This window comes from Rhinolophus sinicus, chromosome 4, assembly GCF_057876585.1.
Source record: "Rhinolophus sinicus isolate RSI-liver-muscle chromosome 4, RSI-T2T, whole genome shotgun sequence".
In the NCBI taxonomy this organism is placed as follows: domain Eukaryota; kingdom Metazoa; phylum Chordata; class Mammalia; order Chiroptera; family Rhinolophidae; genus Rhinolophus; species Rhinolophus sinicus.
In genome coordinates, this window is record NC_142504.1 from 30574234 (window position 1) to 30594881 (window position 20648).

Below are 20648 nucleotides of genomic sequence, written 5' to 3' on the forward strand. Positions count from 1 at the left end.
CTGGCAGGGTGGGGAGTAGCAGAACGTCAAGTGCATGCCCCATTGGAACAGGGCAGCAGGTACTCAGCTTCAGATGTTACCCCACAGGAATCTGGGAACATAGTCACCAGATTTTTCAAAAGTAAATAGAAATCCAATTATGACTTGGAATCTCTTGATTTTTTAAATGTTGGATCCAAAAAGAGGGGGGAAATTAAAGTTGTGTGGGCCAAACCAAATACTTAAGTAGAAAAAAATAAATAAAAATACACCTGCAGGCTAATGTAGCCTCCAGGCTTAGAAGAATTGAAGACAAAGATTCCAGTTTGCTCTTATCTTGCCTGAACTACCTTGCTACCATCCACAGCTTAAAAACCAAAGTAAACCATCTCACTAGGGCTTGAAGAGGGCATGTGACAAATTGCAGAAAATTATAGCCAGCGTTTTGTGGTTGCTGATCTCCACTGAGTTACACACTAGCAGAGTCCTGAAAAAAAGGGCAAACTTCAAAGATCAAAGTTTCCACAGCTGCAGAGGGGACCATTCAACCAGCTTGCTTTTGTCCAGATCCTCCCCTACCCCAGCCCCTTTTTGTCAATCACAAAGCAGTTGTCTCAAGCTCAGATTCTGACTGTCAGAGGCTAATGACATTGTCAAAAGCCCTTTGCTTGTGGCTTATTTCAGTGTTCCAACCTTCCCGGTCTTGGTCTCCCTTTGGGCTGTTTACATACAATTTCCTTCTGGGTGGAACTTTGTTTTTCCTTTCCTTCTTTTGAGGCTGTTGTTTTTTCTTAAAATAGGAGGTCATTTCAGGCAGAAATGTGTTTTCGTCTCCTTGCTTCCTCTATGGCTGGGACTGGGGCCCTTTTGGAAAGAAGGAAATTTCCACTTTGTTTACAAGGAGGGATTGGTTTTCTTTGGATGCCCCGTTAATTTGCTGGGTAGGGAGTTTGGAGTTCCTAGGATTATCTAAGGAGATCAAGAAAGTCATTTTAAAGGCATTTCTTTGATTTTTTTTTTTAAAAAATGTTTTACACTCTGTTTTTCTTCTTCTTTTTCTTTAACCAGTTCGCGTTTTTCCAGTGAATCTTAGCTTCCCATATGTCTGTCCCTGCATTTCAGCTCTCCACATTGTCTTCCCAAGATCTTTCAGCTTTCATTGTCAATCTGGATAATTCAACCAACATCCTGGACCAATTCCAGCATGAGTCATAGTTTTTATACTTTGGGTTGGAAAAGTAATTTTCCCCTACCCTTTAAAATGCAGCCATGACCCATTACTGTTACTGGAAAAGACAGACTCGATCGTGCATGCCTTTCTGCAGCCCATCCTCCCATCTTCACAGGCTATGTCTGTCAAGCCATCCATCACCCACATCAAATAATGTCAATATGCACCCAGACAGGTGTGAACTGTTCTAGGCACCATCGGAAGTTTACCCTGGTCTCTGGAAGAATAGATTCTATGATAAAACATTCACTGAAAAAAAAGTTTCCAGTTCTTCCAAAGCCAAACAGAATTAAATTTTTCTAGGTAAACCTGGTGATGACTTTGGTAGATGTGATGCAAAAGAAATATTAATTTTAAAATAATTTATTCATGGCCACTTGCAATATGTGATTTACTTAAAGGACCACATTCACTAAAAATAATACCCCAAAACCTCAATTAAATGGATTCAATTGATCAGATCTCAATTTTGATTGTGCAGTTCCATTCCATTCCATTCCATAAATGCTTATTGTTTATTCTAACACTGAGAACAAAGGTAAATAATGAAAAGTAAGGCAGGAAATATGTGACCCAAGCATGTTAAGATGGAGGTTAGGACCATGGAGTTGGAGTCAGGCAGATGTGGGATGGGTTTTCAACCACATTGATACTAGCTGACTGGCCCCAGACAAGTTACTCTCTATGTCTATTCTTCAGTTTTCTCATCTGTAAAATAAGGATAATAATAGTACCTGCTTCGTATAGAGTTGTTGTGGATTTAAAAAATTAAAGACACAGTAAGTGCTCATCACAACCAGCCCAGCAATAATTCTAACCTTTATAGGGCACTTACTCTGCATTAGTCACTGCTTTTACTTGAATAATTTGATGAAGTAGGTATTATTAGTATTATCCTCATTTTACAGATGAGGAAATTAGAGATTCAGAGAAGTTAACTAACTTATCCAGGGCCATAGAACTGCTAAGTAACCAAGCCAGGGTTCCAACCCAAGTGAACCGGCATTGAGCCTGAGCCCTTAACCACTACGTGGCTTTTATTATTAACATCTTTTTAATGTGTAAAGAGTCTTCATTATTCCAGATGGTGTCCACTCACAATAGCAGTTCTGTTCTCCATAAAATAACTCTCTCTCTCTCTCTCTCTCTCTCTCTCTCTCTCTCTCTCTCTTTCACACACACACACACACACACAGAGGCAGATTTGATTACCATCACTAGGTCAGAAGGGTAACATGTATTTTTAAAATATATTTTCTATAATATAAAAAGAGAAAGGGGATTCTAATGTATTTTTGCTTTTAAGTAACCAAGAATTAATTACTTAACACCTCTTGTTCTTCATAGCATTCTGGTTAACTGAGATTTTTCTGTATAATAAAATGAATTTGAATTTTCAAATCCAAAAATTTGAAATTTTAGTCAAATAGCTTTAATTTCAAAAGGTACAAATGCTTTGATTTATCTAGTTTCTAAAGAAGCAAATGTTTTAAAGCACATTTTTGGTGAAAGTCCAGGTAATATTTTCATTATTCTGAGACATGAAATTTGAAGAACTGGAGGTAGTAGGAGGGTATGACATCAGAAACAGAAATATAAAACAGGGCCAAAAGTTTGTCACAGTGAAAAAATCTAATAATCAAGAAAATAAATATCATAGGATATCTTTGCCTATTTATAACATACGCTGTCCTCAAATAGAGCTTACATTTATTTTATATTTTACTTCACCATGTATGACTTCATTTGATTTGCATAGGAAAAATATATTTAATATTAGATGAGGTAGACAGTAGAAATAGTATCAATTCATTTTGTGTAGGAAGAAACTGAGGCTCAGAGAGCCAGTGGCTTGACCTAAGTCATACAGCTGGTTAGTCGCAGAGCCAGGACTTATCATTTCCTACTATTTCTACTAAATTACAATTCCCAGTGGCACTTTTGCTAAGCTTAGTTTGACAGTTTACTTAGACCAAAATGGCTGTTCCCCAAGGGTTGGGAATCAGGAATGATTTCTGTGGGGGAAAGTCCAGAAAAACAGGTAGTAATGCATATGGGTACACCCTCCCAAACCACCTCAGAAGGCCCTAGGCAGTGTTGGAAGAAAATAGTTCATTGGCAGAAGAGGGAGAAGTTTCAAAGAGCAAATTTCCCAATTTTCCCACATCTGGCTATGCTCATCCCACATTTTACTTTGTGTTAAAACTACTGGCTCTTTAGTCAAACTCCACAGATTGAATCCTGGCTCCAACATTCACTAACCTCTTTTTGCTTCATTTCCTTGTTGGTAGAGTGAAATTCATAATAGTACTGATTTTGTAGGGTTGGTGTGAGAATTCAACAAGATCCCATGTAAAAGATTTAGCATTTTAACTGACTCGTGGTAAGTACTTAATAAACATCAACTATTATCATCATGATTATTTCATGTGGAGATATAAGTGGCAGAGCCAGGATTTGAACCTAGCCACCAAACTCTAGAGACCAATTTCTTAACTACAATCCCAACTGCCTTTGTACTGGCTCTATCTGTCCATCTGGAAAGCACTTTTTCTAGGTACTCATCGCCATGGCTCCCTTCCTTTCTCCATTCAGGACCCTGCTCAAACGTCACTACCTCTGAATGACCTTTCCTGGCTGTCTGATCTAAAACAGTACTCCTGTGACTCTCTATGTCTTTAATCTGCTTCATTTTTTTCTCATAGCATTCACAGCAACTTCATACAATATTGAATATTTATTTGATTATTCATGGGTTGCTTTCTCCATCATTAGAAAACAAGCTCCATGAAGGTAGGAGCTTGAGTGGGCTCACGTTCATAGCCTTATTACCTAGAACACGTTCAATTGGTTGCCACGTAAATGTCTAAATTAATAAGGAAAACACTTGCAGCAGCTGACGTATTGAACCACTATCAACAGAGGAGCCAGAACATGGATAAGATCTGGTTCCTACTCTTACGGGGCTGGCACCTTAGCTAGAAAGGGGCTCTGGGAAGGTTGATAGAAACACACCTAACCACCATGAGAGCGTCCCAAGATTGAATGAGTGGTACCAAACTTCTGGGCACTCCCACCCTGATTTTTATCTTCTTGCTAAGGTGCTAACTTTTCCACCAAGTCAATCTGACAGTCTAAACTTCCCTAATGCAATGTTCTAGACACAAATCTCATAAAACCACATGATACACTTTCAGAAAGCTATTTCAAGAGAGTTTAAATGCTCAACCCCACTATCTCTATGAAATCAGACATACCATTTTCTTGAAGGTGAGATTCCCCAGAGAGTCGCAGAGAAAGTATATTGAGTTCTACTCAAAGCACGTTTCTTCTCAGTATAATCTACTCCCAAGAGTAAAGTGGGGAAGTAGATACTTTACAATTGCTAAAAATCTTGGGAGAGTAAAAAGCAAAATAGGCACTCAGCCTCATTCAGCCCAAACTACTGAACTGTGTCTCCTGTGAGTGAGTCATTAATCAATCCCATTAAGTTATTATTCTTTGCCAAGCTAAGAAAACACAACCCAAACAGTAGCAAACATTTCCTTCCCTTGCCATTTACCCCTAAGTATGAAGAGCAGCCTTCTAAAAACTTCAGTCTTCCAGAGATTAGCAGGTCTGCAAAATGTCCATTGGATTTGCCCAGAGAGAAAATGTGCCAGATTTGATGAAGTGAAAGAACACTGCTTGATTCTGACCACTCACACTCAAAATGATTTCCATAGCCCAGATAAAGCAATGCAGAGCCACACAGGATGGCATGACGGAAATAAAACAAATCATGTACAACGTGATTTTCCTCTGAGCTGTGTTCTAAGCTGTCCCATGGTGGATAGTTGTTAGCTAACACAGAACAGACCCTAGGCTTCTGAATAGCAAATCCTTTTATGACAAATGACACTGTGTGAGTGTGTGTGTGTGTGTGTGTGTGTGTGTGTGTGTGTATTAATGAATGGAGAGCACAGGAAAATGGCATGATATAATGCAACCATCAATGGTTACAGCTGAGGAAGGCTGTACTGTACTTCATCAAAGAGACTCACCTTGATCGGGTGTGATAGACCGAAGGGATAAATGGTCACTGGGGCAGTCAAATCCATAAAAACAAAGGAATGGCAAGTGCCCAGTGTGACTTATTTAAAGGGCAACACAATGGGACACAATTTATCAAGTGCCTGATATGTGCTACATTATGGGATAAGAGTTAAAGAGATAAAGATGCCCAAGACACATACCTCCTGCCAAGAAAGAGGAAATTGTTAACTTAAATGTGACCTCATTTAATTTTGTTCTCATAAAAATCTAGTAGGGTAGACAGAGCAGGTTCTGTAAACCCCATTTTACAGGTAAGGAAACTAAGGCTCAAAGTGATAAGCGATGTGCCCAAGTCTTAACATTGATTGAGGTCTGCAGCTGGGACTTGACTGTGAGTCCTGGGTGCTTACTACGGTATAACCCTGCAGCAGGCTCCATCTTTAGACAACTGTGGAAAAGAAGTCTTCCTTTAAACCTAATCCTTAGGTATATTAGAATCTGACTGACAACTCTAAACTTTTAATCACTTCCATAGATCACTGCAAACATTACTGAACTTTCATTCATAAAACCACAATATGCCCACATGACCACAATAGCCAGTTGACCTCAAAACAGAAGCTCTGCATCCACTCACGGTACGATTCGGGAGTCAAGGATGGCAGTCTGGATCCGCGGTGCCCAGGAAGATCAGAGGGGCCTGAAATTCTGACTTTGCTCTGGGTTGGATCCTAAATAGTTGTGAGTGGCCCAGACTTAGTACATTTACTCTCTGGTTTACAGTTGGGTCTGTCCTTCAGCTCCTTCACCTGGCTTCCTTTCAGCTTTTACTGTCCTTTTGGTTTAAATTTCATTTCCTGACATTTTTGATCACCAAGTATTGTGCCTTCATCATTGCAATCACAGTAGCACCCTTGTCTCTGCCTCTGTTTCTGATCAAACAATGTTTCCTACCTTGTATTATTGTTATTTATATATATTTTACTGCCACTTCTGAACTTAAAAGCCCTCGAAGACAGTATCTGTAGTCAAATATTATGCCTTAACTAACCGGCACAAAGTCTTGAATTTCATTAGCATCCGGTTTGCTTAGTACATCAATGACTCTTTCTCTGGTTTCCACTCACCCCTATATCTTCTTCCAAGGATTTCTGCTTGACTTCAGTCCAGTCTTATCTATGGCAGGTCCCATTTTACTAGTTGTCTTTTATTTCTCCAGCTCTGTAATATGTATTTATTTTAAGCATGTCTTGACCATATTGAGGGAAAGTTCATAAAATTTTCAATTGTCTCAAAAATGTCATTTAAGATCCAGTTAAACCGGGATCATCATGGATGGAGAAAAAAATGCCCATCAGTGTTTGAAGGAGAGGTATTTTCTTTTCCCCAGAGCTTTGAAATGCCCAGTGAGTAAAGGTTTTAGTTTTACCTCAGTTCTGAATCTTTGGATCTACTGGCACATTAGAAACTCCTGGCAGAACACACTTTAAAGAGAGAGATGAAAGTTGGGAGAGAGATTAGACCATGTAACTCAATTTCCTCATTTTACATATGAAAAACGGAAGCCCCAAATGGTGATGTTATTTGCCCAAACTCATCCCGCTCTTTAGTGAAAGACCCAGGACTAAAAGCCATGTATCCTACTTACCGGTCCTCTGTCCTCTGTGGTGTTTTCTTATTCCACCATTCCAAACCGTCTCTTCTAAAGAAAATAAGTCCTACTGATATATTAGTTCCTGTTTTTATTGATTTGGCTTGCTTCCTTGAATCCTCTTCCTATTCTGATGCCTGTACAAAGCGCTAAGCCACTGTACCAAGAAGAGCCTCAGTCCTCATGGTTCTAAGAAACACCATCAGATGAAAAGGCACTCGGGCAGTACCATTTTCCCTACTTTAGACAGGATATCCTCATTTTAAATCGGTCAGCCTAGAGTCCTTCAATAACTGGCAGAGGTACGAGATCATGTTCAGGCTTCTGTTGATCAGCTAGAAACTAATCTACAACCTGTGGGTCAGGTGATACTACATTTACCCCAGCATACCTTGATTTAAGAATCGAATCACTTTGTTAGAGTCCTCTGTGATTCCCTTAGTTACCTCCTTTTCTAGTCCTACCTTCTATTTTTTAATATTTTGCCTTTCTCATATTTACTCTCATATTTGTTTTTTTTTTTAAGATGCGATAATATGATGGGATATTAGTTAAATTTAAAAGAAAAAAAACACAAAAGAAATTATATAAAAAAGCAGAACTTGTCAAATTCAGTATATTACAGCAAGCTGTAATAGAGCCCTAACTCTGATATGAGACTATTAGAGTTCAAATCCAGCCTCTCACCAGCTTTGTGACTTTTGCCAATCACTGAACTCTGAGCCTCAATGTCCATGTGTAGAATAGAGGTAGTAATTCTGTGACATAGAGTCTGAGGGAAGCTGAGTGAGACGTCCGTAAGTGGGTCTGATTCAGTGCCTGTTGTGGTTCAGAGGCTCTCACCGCATGTTGACTGAATCTGAAACTGAAGGATTTTCAGGAACATACGAGCAACTTTGTCGATCAGAGTTCCTTTCACCAGTGCTCTGGTTTCTCTTTTCTTATACCATCAGCACTTTCCACCGTGTGTTTTGGAAATGCCAAACTAATTTTTAAACATGAAATGGAAAGATATCATGATGCTTATTACTAAACTAGTTATTGCATATGTACCTCTTAAGAGCTTAGTCAAGAAAAGTATTTACTCAAGAGTAGATTAAATAGTTGTTAAATTCAGGCAACATTGCTCTTAGGAGGGCAGCACCAGAACTTTGGACGTCATCCAGAGAAAAACATTAAACAGCATGAATACAAAATCTTTCAGAGTGTACTGGAAAATAAAAAATCTGCACTAAATTGAACATAAAAGAAGTCCTCGATTTTTCTGTTTTATGGAGATCAAAATGGTAGTCTTAACAACCGTTTTTTTAACTGAAAAAAGCAATGTTTTTAAAAGCAATTCCTAAATAGTATTAAAATTAATAAGTTATCAGCAAACGCATGACCACAATCCACATATTTTTCTTATTACATTTTACCTTCCATATATATATATATAGATATATATTTCAGGTAATGTGCCATCATATTTTGAATTCTACTAATTCTCCCTTATATTCTACACATTTTCCATTCATTTAAATGTCTGCATTAATACAGTTCATCATGCTGCTGAATCTAAATTTAATTAAATCTTTTTCTAATCCTAGATATTTATTTGGAAGTTCAATTAAATTCAGTGATTTAACAGGTTTTTAAATAGTTCCTATAGTTTTCAAGTCAGACTTCCCTTGCGTTCCTAATCCTGATCCCAGTGGCCATTTCAGTTATGCCGAGTATGCTAAGGACATGTCAAACAAAGAGGTGTGAAAGATAAGCCCTTAACACAACTATTATGGGAGAGAGAGGATTGCAAGGAACAGGAGACGCACAAAAACAAACAAACAAAAAACTTGTTTTAATGTTTGTCTTCAGTTGTTGGCCTGAGTAATTATTTGGTTCCCTTATACGAATTTATTTCACCAGCCAGTTTTTCTAATTCTGTATTCCCATTGGCCAGGTTGAAATAGTCTAAAAATAGGTGCAGGAAAGAATTCTGGATAGATTTTAATGTGTGTATATCTGCATTGATTTACATCCTGTCTTGTTATAAAAAGGATTTAAGGCAGCTCACTTTGGGGGATTTTCTGCAGGGTTTAAAGTCTTTAACAATGCAATTTTTCCTGTTTTTTTTTTTCTCTATTCCTAGAGCATTTCCATCAGTTATAGAAGTTGAATTATGTTTTTTAGATTCTACCTCATACTACAAATACTATGTAATATTTTAATTCCTTTTTATTTTTACTCTATAGAAATCAGTTTGACGTGAACAGTTTCATATAAGCATTCAGGGGTTATTACAAAGGTCTTACATTTGTCTTTGTTATATCTCTTGGGTAATTAGAACCTGGATGGAGTATTATTTGTTCAACCTTTTAAGGTCACAGAGCAGTCTTTTCTGGTTTATGTCTGTGTTAATCAGCTAAGAAGCAATGGGTTAAGCTATGAAAAAGCTCAGTGTTGAAGAGTTCTGAATGCAGAGCTTCACAGTAACATGAACCTAGCTGGTCTTTGGAACCCCAACTGTACAGGACTGGGAATGTCCCCTTGTTTATTGCAATGTGAAATCATTCCGTCACCACGTTCGCTAAAAAAGTGCATGGTTTTTTGTTTGTTTGGTCTGTTTGTTTTAGTACTTACTATGTGTCAAACTTCTGTATTTTGGAAGTGAGAAAAGGATCTGATCTCCAGTAAATATAAATCTTTGCAGTTGTATGGAATTTTAGAATTAAAAGTTTTTCCGTATGCACCCCTCACCGTATGGAAGGTATGAGACAGATAGGACAGGAATGATTATCCTCATTTTATAAGAATGAATCTGAAACTCAGATTTTGTGATTTACTCCAATCCATCAGAACTAAAAAATGGAAAACACTTGGTTCAAACACAGATATTCCTGTCCCTAATCCAACTGCTTTCCACCATTCACAGCTGTAATTAAGACATTTGCTAAGTAATTCTCCCATTTGAGGGTTTTCTGTAATTCCTAGTTGCAAATTAGTTTTACAACAAGCCAAGTCAAGGGGAAACCTCTTGTGAAATGACTTCTTCCTTTGCTATGCCTGTACTCTCCATGGAATTGATCCAATAGTTAAGTCTATCCTCCACTAACGAGCTCATTTTATTAGCTGAGTGAGACTTCTCAAAGCAGCTAAGATTGGGGCTTCCTAAACCACATATTGCAGGGACAAGAAACGTTGCCCTCCCTAGCTGGTGGTCAATCTTCAACAAACCCAGGTGGCTTTTCTCCTGGGTTCCCATATTTCCTCTCCTCACGCAGCCAAAGTCCACATTCCTTTCCCTGTCACCACACACAATTTGACCCCAGGCCAGGGTGGCAGCTTCCTTTTGAGGTCACAGCCAGTGCTGCTCTGTGGACTCCCTGGCAGTGGGCATTTGGGGACAGCTGCTGACCAAGCCTGCTGCAGCAGCCCTTGAACTTTACCTGACAATGGCCTTGTGTTCTCTGCGGCTCCCTGGGAGGAAGACCCATCCTGCTCAGCCCAGGCCTCCCACCAAGTGTGTTACTTGGGGCCTTCAACCGAAACAGGATGGTGGTTGAGTGTTGGAGGTTACTTGACCACCATTACCTCCTCCCTCGTCCCCAGCTGCTTAATTCAGCCAAAGGTGTCAGGACACCACCCCAGAAAGTTTGGGGATTGTTGTGAAAAATATTTTGAATATTGTGAATATTTTCTAAGTCTTCTTTTTTCCCCCCACTGCTGCTTTGAAAAGACCTGAGGGATGGGCCCAATGAGGAGATATTTTTGCATCGTTTGGGAAAAAAAAAAGTCCTTGTCCAAATATCTGAGAACATTTTTATTATGAAAACCTGGGATGAACCACTGTGACAAACACTGATGCCCTCTCAGCAAGGTCAGAGAACAATAGCACCGTCTGCTGGACAGAGGACTGAATTCTTTGGTGTCCTGTGCAATGGCCCTGAGGAAAACTTGGCTGATGCTGTGGGCTAGTGTACAGAATGAAAAGCCATGAAAGAGAATCTAGCCATTTTTACTCAGCAGGTCCTGGGAGAGGCCACTGTTAAGGGCGACTATTCCCAAAACAAATGCCAGGTCTTGAGAGTTGCCCTTAAAAAAATTAAATGTTGTACCCTATGCATCCACACCATCCCCATACATCTACGGTCAGTTTTATAAGGCTGCCTCTACCGTCAACACTTATTAAACACTCTCTCACCTTGACATCCACATATTCATTCTTTTATTCATTCATTCAGCACCAGACCTTTTACTCGGCAGGAGGGATAAGTAAGACCCCATGTCCTCAAGCCATTCTGTGGGCATCCAGGACTGGGCCTGGGCAGGAATCTGGGTTCCCACATTTTCTCTATCAACTTTCTTTCATTTCTTGTCCTTTCCTTCAGTTCCCCTCTGAGCCCTGTCCTCTGCTAAGTGGAATATTGGGACAGCCATATAAATTAACCAGGTTGCTACATTAACAAAGTAATCTGTTTCTTCTCCCACATAAATACAAACTCTTGGGTCCTGAAAAAGGCTATTCAAGAATGACCCTAAAGTTAAGATCGTCACAAAATTTGACATATACACAGAGGATAAAGGGTCTGGGGTGTTGGATTTATGTCCCTCCACCAATTATTATCGTCAGTGGCTGCCTTTTTAATTCATGCAAATGGCCGTCTGGCCAACAGGTTAGAAAACAAAGAAAGCTCAGATTTCCTTAAGTAGAACTACTTGGTATGAATATACCTTTTTTGTTTTCTAGTATTAATGAATATGTGCATAAATATATATAACCAAGTCTTTAAAATCAAGTAGGCCACAATAATATCATCAGGAAGAGAAAGTAAGTGATGTTAATACTAAGGCAGAATACCTCTCTGTAGATGTTAGGAAAGTAAATATCTGAACCATCTATTCTTTATTAGAACAAACTTTCTCCTCTGTAGGGATTATTAGTCCAGGGTTTCCTAACACTCAGATGAGGCAAAGCCCAAAGTATGGTACAGACTCAAGGGACTGAAAATGTTTTGGGGAATCCCCTCATTCATTCCTTTCTTTTAAAAGCCATACCAATCCAGACCCATTATATCAACCTTATTATTGAAATTTGTCCAGGCAAATTAATTTTATGTCTTGTTTGATTGTCCCATTGCAGTAGTTAAAATATATGCATCATCAAAAAAATTTCTAACTTCTAACTTAAAGCTCCAGATTAAATTTAAACCTGTATTCTGGGGGCAAAGGGCCGTGGGAGGAGGTGGAATAGGGATGAGAGCATCAATTAATCAGCCTCCTCTTTGTAATAGCACCTGTATTCTTGAAGACTGTATCTAACTCCATTTATAAACATTTCTTTTCCATTATAAGCAATTCCAGATTGATGGGTTGGTTCAAATGAGCCATAGTCTCTTCAACTTTTCATTAAATTTGTTAATAATAACTCCTAGTGATATAGTAAATTTCAATCACAGAGTGCCTTTTTAGCCTTTATCTTTTGTCCTTTCTGTTTATTCAGGAAAGATTGATGGGTGATTTGAATATTTGTGGATAGCTGTTAACTAATTCTTTCATTAACTTCTCTCATTGAGAGTCACAAGTTTCAAATTTAACCAGAAGCTCTCGGTTTATATTTCTAATTTCTGAAAAAATGATGTGAAATTTTAAAATAATGACAATAGCGTTTCTATAATAGAAATAAAATTCTCCAGTCACCTACATATCTTGAACAGTGTTTATTACATAGGAGAGCAGTTTTGCTGAAGGTAACTCTCGCATTTGTCATTGAATAGGTTTTTCTCCTGAACTGGAGTTACAGAGACTGGAATAGAAAGGAATTCTATCATCTATACTGATTCCTGCCCACAACTTTAACTTTCTAGAGATTATAATGGATCTTTTGTTTATATTGTCACCATGAGTGACAGGCCAGCATTGGGCAGTGCAGTAGGTCAATTCATAGCAAAAAAAAAAAAATAATAATAAACTAATAGTACTTCTTCCTTAAGTGGTTCAGTAGAATCAAAACGATGGTCTGAAACGATCTAATTTCTTCCTCAGGGGCAAGCCATTCTTGAGCCTATTGTTACTTACGAGAGGGATAGGTTGTGGTGTAATTGCTTCCCAGTTAAAAGTTTTGCTGCTCTCCATCAATTTTACCCTACTTTTGTCTGTATCTAATCATCATTTTAAAAAAATGGGTCATGTAAAAATTTTTAAAAATAAAAGGAGGGAGGGAGGGAATTATTACTGATGAGCAAGGATAAAAGATCTATATCCTTGAGTTTCAAAATAGTCATTAGCTTTAGAACTCCACTATTCCAGATGAAAATCCAATCATATTGTTATCTAACAATATATTTTTTTCTAATGAACCCTTCTAGCCAATTATTACTCCTTTGGAACATTCATTTTGGTCCTTTACCAACAAAGACCATGTATTTTAACGTCAATAAAAAAAGCATTTCCAAGAAACAGTGCCATTCTGTTTTCTATTAATATACAAGCACCTTTCAATATTTCCATACCAGATAGTGCATTTTACTAATATAGGTTGTACCAACCTTTCTGATGGCCAAAATTAAAACCACAAGTGTGTGTACAGTTTCAGTTCTACTTTAAGAAATAGATTCAATAGAAACAAGTGGACACATACACTAAAATACACGTACAAAGCTGTTCATGACACTGTTGTTTATGAAAGTGAAAATTAAATGTTCCTCAACTGATGATACATTCACAAATTATAACACTATATAAGCACTGAAAATGGTGAAATCTATCTATCTCTATAGACAGTGAAATATGTGTGTATGTGTGTGTATATATATATATATATCAGGGTACATACATATTCAGGATGTCTATAGTTGCATAAAGAAATGTATGAGGCCATTTTTATTTCAAAAAGTGTTTTACGTGATATATATAAGAGAGTGTGTGCATGGAAAAAGCCTTCAAAGAAATATGTCAAAATGTTAACAGCCATTGTACCTAGGTAACCAGCAGCTGTACCTGGGATCACAGGTATTCACTCTTCTACTTTATATGATACACACACACACACACACACACACACACACACACACACACTCCAGTATGTATATCTTTCATAGTTTTAAAAGCTAATTTCACTCGGGGGGGGGGGGGAAGTAGCTCTTTAATAACAGAAAATATTTTACTAAGGTTTGTTTTCCTCAAAGGAAACCCTTCATGTGGGGAAAAAAATTCTATGCACAAAATACAGTAAATTCTATGTATCAAGAGTGATTAAGGACTGGGGTGTTATAGTTAACTAAGAGTAACTGTTAACTACATGGGCTCGACATGGGTACAGGCCAGGGGCACATCAAAAGGAGCACTACCAAGTGGCTTTCATCCAAACTTTTAAGACCTTCTATTTTTAATGACTGGACCAAAACCAAAAATAGGCATCTCTGAATTCAGCAGTCATCACTAACCCACATTGCTTGGTTGTAAACACACCCAATTCCTCTTCCCTCTTCTCACCCACACGCTTTCACAGACTGAACTTGAAGGACTCTAGCCAGTGGCATTCATGCTGGGTTTCACAAAGTTGCTGACCTGGCTTGTCAGCGGAGGACATTGGGGCGGTGTCCTTCCTCCATCTTTTTCATCCTGGAATGATGCGTAGTGTTTCTTTTGAAAGAAGGGTTCTGTGGCAACAATTAACAATAGCAACAAGCTGTGAGACACACCCTCATTTTACAAACAGGGAAACTGACGTCTACAGGAACTAAATTACTTATTCGCCAGAAAGGAAATGCCACGACCAAAATACTGGTTTCCTGACATTTGTTCTGCTGGTTACTGTTTCCACAGCTCCTCACGTGAAAGAATCTCTAAGGGACAAGCAAAAAATCAGACCCTGTGAAAGAGGAGTGTCCTTGTCCCAAATATGAGGTGGTTAGTTTTCTGGCTGAAAAATAATTAACAGTGTTTCAAATTATTAAGATTCTTACAGAAGCAGCAAACCAAAATATTAAGGGCTTTAAAATATCTAATGTAAGACCTTTGAACAGCCATTGTGTTAAATGTCACAAGACATTTTCATCTTAGTATTTAGTGGCTGGCAGGCAATGACTCAGTGCCATGGAATTTAATTTTAAGTTGTTTTCAAATAAATTCCCAGGGTCCAATAGCATGAAACTTTGGAAGGTGACGGGTGGCTTTGGAGATTTGAGAGTTTTGAAAACCATTTATCAAAAGTTACCTCTGACAGTTATGGGGATTTATCGGGTTCTCAACCCCAATTGTTTCTAAAAGCTCTCAACCATGCTTCCCGGTGCAAGAAAATTAAATTTGGAATTCTTGCCTTCTTCATCTGCTTAGGACCTCAACATATCTAACCCCACGTAGCTAGGAACTGCTCAAACATTCCTTTCTGGGGACTGTCATTAAATCCCCGTTTTCTGGATGGGGACGCAGAGGGTGCAACCATTGGTCAAGTTCACCCAGTGAGTCAGCGGCAAGGCTGGGAATGCAACCCAGACTTTCTGACTCCCTCGCCTGTCCTCTGACCATCAAACCACACACTCCTGACCAGGATGAAACAAGCTTGTCTGTCTCAGTGTTCGGAAGGAGCTGAGTGAAACTGCCATTTATCCATTTCCCTTTCAAACATTCATATGCCATTTATTTCATCAGATGATGGGCAAAGCTCTCCAGATCATTTTTCACACTGAAAAACTTATTTTTTATTAATTTTTCAAAGAAATACTACCTTTATTTGGAAGAGCAAGAAAGGCTACTCCCTCCCCACCCCCCACCCACATCATATCACATTGTGTAACACTGGTATGTGGCTGCTTCAAAACCCACAGAAGCTGCTTCCCTTGCCCCGCCGATGGCCGGTTCCTTTGCCAGCTTCTCCATGTGGCCTTCCTTGTACTAGGGTCGGCGTCCCGTGGTTCCTGGCAAAGACATGTGTCATGGACAAGCCAGGCCTTGACGTGGCTGTTCCTTCTACTGCTCTTTTAAATGCTCCTTGACCACAAGAGAACCCAGCGCTCCCGCCATCTACACCCCACATGCCACTTGAAATGAAGTCAGAGGTGACGATTCCAACAGGGCGCCAGCCAGAGTCCAGAGCAACTTTACTGGGGACCAGGAGAGAGCAATACAACCAGCAGGTCTCCTGCCAGTGACTGTCTCCTGCCAAAGACCACAGACGGGAGAAAGGCTTTTAACACCCTGAGCAGTGGGACCGGCCCATGGATAAACTCTCCCTCTTTTTCTCACAGCCCATAAAGTTTTTCTCCCAGCATGTTATACCTGTCATGTTTGATCATAAATATTTCTTCCTCAAAATGAACTAAATTGTTTACTCCCACAGACCTGTTGCCACATTGGGGACAACTTTCCACACTTGGGTTGGGGTTTTCCACCAGCCGGCTCCATGCCCTCTCCTTCTGTTGGCAGTTAGACATTGTGCTCGGGGCGACTTCGCTCCCAAAAGTTTTCAGCAGAAACACTCCACAGCAGAGATAATGCAATCGGAGGAGAGGGGTGAGTCGTTAGGGTGCTCTCCTCTCCTCCCTGTGCATCTGTTAAACCTGCTCAGTCCAGGGCTACCATGTGGTCAGGTGAGATTCTCCCAAGTCTCCTCAAAATTTAGTACTGGCCCCCGGGGATGTGCCACACGTGCCTGAGTGACCAGTCGCTTGTCCTCTGCCTGCGAGAGACTTGACGGCTAAGGCTATTCCAATACATTTCAGAACAAAGTCCTACTGACAGACAGAGTGGCCCCAAGTCAGTTTCTCCAAAGCGTCTTAAAATTGCAAACACTTAGAATAACTGATTCTGCTTGTCTTTCCCATCACACACGGCTCCAAACGCATCATATTATTCTATTCTTCAACTCTTTCTGTACAAGCCATCAAGCGCTGTGTTCCCATGAGAAGAAATAAGTTTGCTTAATGTGACAGCGCTGGATGTACTCCAGGGAGAGTGACAACATAATTTTTGTTTACTATTCACTCCAAGTTCTAAAGAAGTAAACTTCATTAACTTTTCTGATAAAACACAAAGACTCTATTATTTGCCTTACCCATAAAATTAAAAGAAGAAAAAAATAACTTTGATGTCCTCAAGAAGGCATGGGGTTTTTTCTTTGTTTTTTTTTGTTTGTGTTTTTTCTTTTTGGTTTTTTTTTGAAGTTTCTATTGCTCTACCCAGGTGATCTGGAGGGCTGATACTGCTTTGGTTGGCCTCTGACCTGTGATGGAAACGCCCAGGTCGGCAGTTCTGTGTAGTACTCAGCACAAGCCAGTCTGTCCCTCCACACATATTAATGGTCCCACCTGGCAGCTCGATTAACAGAACAAAGAGCTATTACATCTCTGGCTAATGTTTTGTAGATAGATAGATAGATAGATAGATAGATAGATAGATAGATAGATATTTGTGTATACATATATACACATACAGATATGCATTTATGTATAAGTATATATAGAAATTCATAGGTGGGTATATGAATATATACATTTATGCATAGGTACATATAGATATACATTTATACATAGTTGTATGTATATACATTTACATATAGGTATGTATATAGATATACATTTTTCATTCACAGTGTCACAAATCTATCTCACTCAAAGCAGAAAATAAGAGAATTAAAAATATAAAGTGGCCCATGGAAGCCTGACTGAAGTCACAGATGGGCATCAAGAGACTGATGCCCTACAAAGCGAAAGTAGGGAGGACAAATCAACCTGGCCCGCCACCTTATAAATCTGGTAGCAGAGCTTATGGGCCCTGTTTAGCTTGTGTCTTACTTGATTCTCTGTCTGTAGGGTGGAAATCTGCTCTTGGGATGAAAGAGCATATGAAAAAGTTTCTGGAAAAATAATTTTTAGAAAACTATTCTGTTTAAAAAAAATGAGAAACCAAACCAAACCCCCAAATTAGATATTGGAGCAGATTATCTTATTTTTTTATGACCTTTTTTATTTCTGCTGAAAGGAAATGGTTATGTGCATGATTGTGTCAGCAAGCCCAAGACTCAGCCTCTTACTTCTCACAGAAATGAAACTGCTTTCAAAGGGAGTAGCAGGCACGACAGCTCCAGAAAAGGCGTTTAAGGCCTTTTGCATTCATTACAATGTATTTGGAGCCATGATAAATCTTCAATATATGTCAAACAGTCATCTTTTCTGCTTTATTTTAAAAGCGGCATTTGAAGATCTGGGAGTAAACAACGATGTGAAAGTTTCCTTCACAGGACTTTCTTGTCCTCCAGCCCCCACCCCACCCCACCTACAAAATGGTGTTTATGGCTTAATATACAGAGTTAGAAAAAAATGATGTGACTAGGAAGGCATAAAGACTTAAAAATCTATACACTCTAGGAATTATACTGTGTTTAGAGGTTGAACTTTTTTTTTTTTAAAAGGCAGACTTTTTTAAATTTAATTTTCTTATTGTGGTAAAAATATATACACAACATAGTATTCATCATTTTAACCATTTGTAGGTGTACAATTTAGCGGCATTAAATACATTCACAATGTTGTGTAACCAGCACCACTGTCCATACCCAAAACGTCTTTTAAATTACCTCCAATTAAATATCTGTACCCATTATATAATAACTCCCTATTTCCCCTTCCCCTCAGCCCCTGGTAACCACTATTCTACTTTCTTTCTCTATGAATTTGACTAATCTCATTATTTCATATAAGTTGGAATCATACAATATTTGTTCTTCCATGTCTAATTTATTTCACCAAGCATAATGTGTTTCAGGGTCCACCTATGTTGTAGCATGTATCAAAATTTCATTTCTGAAAAAAGGTAAGCTTTTACCTGGAAAGAATCAGAATTTTGATCTATTTTCTCCTTATATGCAGCCCTCACTCTCAGGAGCTTGTCAACTCTTCATAGAGGAAAGCAGAGGTCTTTATTCTTACCTGGGTTCGCTTCCGAACACTTGAAAGTCTTTCCCTGTTACCTGAGGACGCCAAAGAGGTTCTGGGTATTGTTTTTGTCTTTCTTTCAGATCTTCTGATATTGTCAGCTAACAAAATCCTGTCTTAAAATCAAAGGACTGGAAATCTTACCATTGTCACATTGAGGAAAAATGAAATGGAGGAAATGTCACATTGAGCCACTTATGGTTAGCCTCCAAAGCTTTTTTTGGGGGGATGGGGGTGCTTCTTGACCTGAAGATATTTTGTAACTTTCCTTCAGTTAAATTGCAAAGGGGTACAATGTGTAGGCAATGGGCATTTCACATAACCCATATTTACAACTTCTCCCTTTTTAATCATTTTTGGTCTAATATTTCTCAACCCTAATGGGCTTAATGCCACCTCTTCACACATATTTTGTTAAGACCCCTTTAAAATCTTAAAATGAAATTCATAGGCAATGTAACCTATATACACGCATTACTTTTTTGAAGACAAGATAATGCCTTAAGCATGACACAAATTAAAAATAAAAATAAAATTATTTTTAATAAAATAGTATGTATTACAGTAATACATATCCCAATTTGCTTAAGAATAACTGCATTGAAAGACATAATGAAGTAGTCAGAAGCTGGCAGTTAGATGGAGAATCACTCTGAATTCAATTACTACAAATATAAACCAAGATAAATGTGTTATACAGACAACTAAATCCCTTGAGCAGTGTTGCAATTTTCCAACAATTATGCAAATTTCCAAAACAATGAACAACTCAAAAAAAAAAATTCTGAACAAAGTATAAAATTTTATTCCTACAAAATTTAGGGTGCATTAAAATTATAATAAATACATTGTGCTTGTATGTGTATTGGAGTTAGATTTTCAGTTCAAATAATACATATGTTTGTCTAAATTCGTTACTGTCTAGTTGGATGTTTGAAAGTCATATGGGGTACAGAACAATTCTTCATTGTACAGGAATATCCCAAACTTGAATGATATTAGCATCCCTAACATTTGCCCAGTAAATGTTTTTAATGGGCCCCCAATCAGTGTAACAATCAAAAAACAAACTCACATTGGCGAATATCTTCTCCCTTTCAGTAGGTTGTCTTTTTTGTTTTGTTGATAGTTTCCTTCCCTGTGCAAAAACTATTTAGTTTGATGTTGTCCCATTTGTTTATTTTTTATTTTCTTTCCTTTGCCTGAGGAGGTATATCCAAAAAAAATGTTGCTACGGGCAATGTCAAAGGGTTTATTACCTGTTTTCTTCTAGGAGTTTTATCGTTTCAAGGTCTTACATTTAAGTCTTTTATCCATTTTGAGTTTATTTTTGTATATAATATAAATGGTTTAGTTTCATGTTTTTGCATGTATCTGTCCAGTTTTCCCAACACCATCTATTGAAGATACTTTTTTTACCTCATTGTATATTTTTGCCTCCTTCATCATGTAGATTAATTGACCATATAGGCATGGGTTTATTCCTGGGCTCTCTATTCTGTTCCAGGGATCCTTAGGTCTGTTTTTATGCCAGTACCATGCTGTTTTGACTACGATAGCCTTGTAAATATCAGGTTGCTCTTTCTCATGGTTGCATTGGCTGTTTAGCATCTTTTGTGGTTCCCTGTAAATTTTAGGATTATTTGTTCTAGTTCTGTGAAAAATTCCATTGGTATTTTAATAAGGATTGCATTGAATCTATAGATTGCTTTGGGTAGTATGAATATTTTAACAATGTTAATTCTTCCTATTCTTGCACACGATATATGCTTCCGTTTATTTGTATGTTCTTCAATTTCTTTCCTCAGTATCTTATCATTTTCCAAGTATAGGTTTTTACCTC